Source organism: Papio anubis, chromosome 13, assembly GCF_008728515.1.
Source record: "Papio anubis isolate 15944 chromosome 13, Panubis1.0, whole genome shotgun sequence".
Lineage (NCBI taxonomy): Eukaryota > Metazoa > Chordata > Mammalia > Primates > Cercopithecidae > Papio > Papio anubis.
This window is the reverse complement of record NC_044988.1, coordinates 101,253,566-101,256,395: the sequence shown is the minus strand read 5'-3', so window position 1 is coordinate 101,256,395 and position 2,830 is coordinate 101,253,566.

Below are 2,830 nucleotides of genomic sequence, written 5' to 3'. Positions count from 1 at the left end.
CTTCTTCACAACATGGGGAGGTGGAGACCAGCTAGAGGTTTGGGGCTGGACCTCTGCTTGGTGGTGGTTGTGATGGTCCCACAGGGGAGCCACTGTGGCCCAAAGGCCTGAGCCATGTGGGCCCGGGCCTTGTTTCCTGGACCGTGGGCTTCCTGGGTGCTGGGCCAGCTCCCAGGGAGTGACTCCTCCCCAAACTGTCCCTTTGCCTTGGGAGCGGAACCACACAACAGCCTGACTGGCCCTGGCAGCCCATGCCTTGTGACCAGTCACCAGAGAGGGCACATGAGACAGAGGCCAGGGGTACCAGGGACATCTCCTGGTCAGACTCTGCTAGTTTCCCTGCCTTTCACTAGGTGGCGGGACCACAGGGGAAGAAATGACAAGAAACCGTGTCTAACTCTCCCTTGATACAAATTCAAAGCTGGCTTGGGGGACGGCCACCTCTGGGGCACACACCTAGACAGACCTAAGCCAGCAGCATGGCTGTTTGCTAGGCACTGTCCTGTGCCTGGGGCTTAATTTACCGAGGTATGGCTGAGTGACCATGAGGAGAGGCCAAAGCCATTGCAAGATTGATCACATTTCCTGAGAGAAAGGGCACCCATGCCATGCAGGGCCTGTAGGGAACCCCAGGTTTGGTCAGGAGGCAGAAGCAGAAGCGAGGGGAGAGCCCAGGTCTGAGGCTTTCTTGGGGTTTCCATGGGAAAGGCCTGACAGGGCAGGGAAAGAGTTTAAAAGTGGCTAGTTTAAGTAATTCTAGCAGGCTCTGGGCTGCAGTGTGGTCTCTAGTCACCTGATACCTGGCCCTGGGTGATTTAGGGCAGGGAGAATCTTGGCTTGCAGGGCGAGAATTAGATAAGGAGGTGGCTAGGGCTGTAGATTTGGGGTTGTCTTTTTTTTTTGTTCGTTTGTTTGTTTTTTGAGACGGAGTCTCGCTCATTCCCCCAGGCCGGAGTGCAGTGGCATGATCTCGGCTCACTGCAAGCTCCACCTCCCCCGGGGTTCACGTCATTCTCTTGCCTCAGCCTCCCGAGTATACAGACGCCCGCCACCACGCCCGGCTAATTTTTTGTATTCTTAGTAGAGATGGGGTTTCACCATGTTAGCCAGGATGGTCTCAATCTCCTGACCTCGTGAGCCACCCACCTCAGCCTCCCAAAGTGCTGGGATTACAGGTGTGAGCCACCACGCCCGCCTGGGTTGTCTGTTTTGTATATGAAAGGCATGCTCTGGCCCCGGCCTTAGCTATCTCTCTTTTTTTTTTTTTTGAGATGGAGTCTTGCTCTATGGCCCAGACTGGAGTGCAGTGGCACCATCTCGGCTCACTGCAACCTCTGCCTCCTGGGTTCAAGTGATTCTCCTCCCTCAGCCTCCCGAGTAGCTGGGATTACACCTGTCTGCCACCTTGCCCGGCTGATTTTTTTTCATATTTAGTAGAGATGGGGTTTCACTGTATTAGCCAGGATGGTGTGGATCTCCTGATGTTGTGACCCACCCACCTCGGCCTCCCAAAGTGCTGGGATTACAGGTGTGAGCCACCGCACCCGGCCTGGCCTTTGCTATCTTTAAGAATTGGCTAATCCTGAGCCCAAATGCCAGAGCACCAAGGATACAAAAAATAAGAAAATGTAGTTAATAGAACCGGCCGGATGGTGAATGGATGCCAAATAGACAAATACGGAATCTAAGAAAACACAGAACAGGCACTGCCTCTGGGCCGGGCCCTCGCCAAGCCCTGCGTGTGCTTTAGGACAGGGAAGTCTCATCACGGTATTTCTCCTACACTGGAAGTGGAAAAACATGAGTGATCATGTCACTGTCCAAGGTCAGCTGGCTCCTAACCACACACGGTTTTTCCACTGCTTTTCCTGGCAAGACAAGCTTACTCAGTGCCCCTTCGGGGAGCTTCCTGCTGTCCATGTCCACAGGGCTCTGGGAGCCCAAGTCCCCTCCCACTGATCACCGGGAGCTGCCTGTAGCACCTCCTGGGATGGATGAATAGCTGCCAAGAGACAGAAACCAAGATTTTTTTTTTTTTTTTTTTTTTTTTAAGTAGAGACGGGGTTTCACCGTGTTAGCTAGGATGGTCTCGATCTCCTGACCTTGTGATCCGCCCGTCTCGGCCTCCCAAAGTGCTGGGATTACAGGCTTGAGCCACCGCGCCCGGCCGAAACCAAGATTTTTTATGCCTGCAGGTTACTCTAGTCCCACTGGCATCATATCTCAGCATCATCAAATATTTAGGGAGTGCTCAGCTGCATTAGGAGCTGGACTTGCAAACAGTCTTTCTGTCTTGGGGAAATCCACAATTTGAATGGATCAGAATTTTCCTGTCACGTTCTCTGTGCCAGGCACGGGGGCAGGGGTGGAAGCACACGGGCCTCTGCCTCCTTGGCGCACTGTAGGCACGAGCCTAAAGTCATCAGGTGACAGTCCCTGCCACGTTCCGGGGCGCCCCGACGGCTCCAGCAGCGGGTGGGATGGGAGGCCTCCGGAAGCCCGGATGGCCAAGAGGAACCTGGGCCGGAGGGGGCCGAGGCTAGGCTGCGACTGGGGGAGGGCCTGGGACGGGGGCAGAGGCAGCGCGAGGCAGAGGCAAGCACTCGGGCGGAGGCGCAGCCCCAGTCTCGGGGTGCGGAACGGGCACCTTCCCAGCCACCTTCGTCTGAGACCTTGCAGGCGGCTGGAGGCCGGGACGCAGCAGTCCCCTGCCAGTCAGCTTTCTGGCGCCCCGGTGTGCGCGCTCCGGGACCGGCACCCTCATGCATGCGCGTCCACCCCCTGCGTGGACTACAATTCCCGGCGTGCCCCGCGTGCCTCCTGGAAGTGA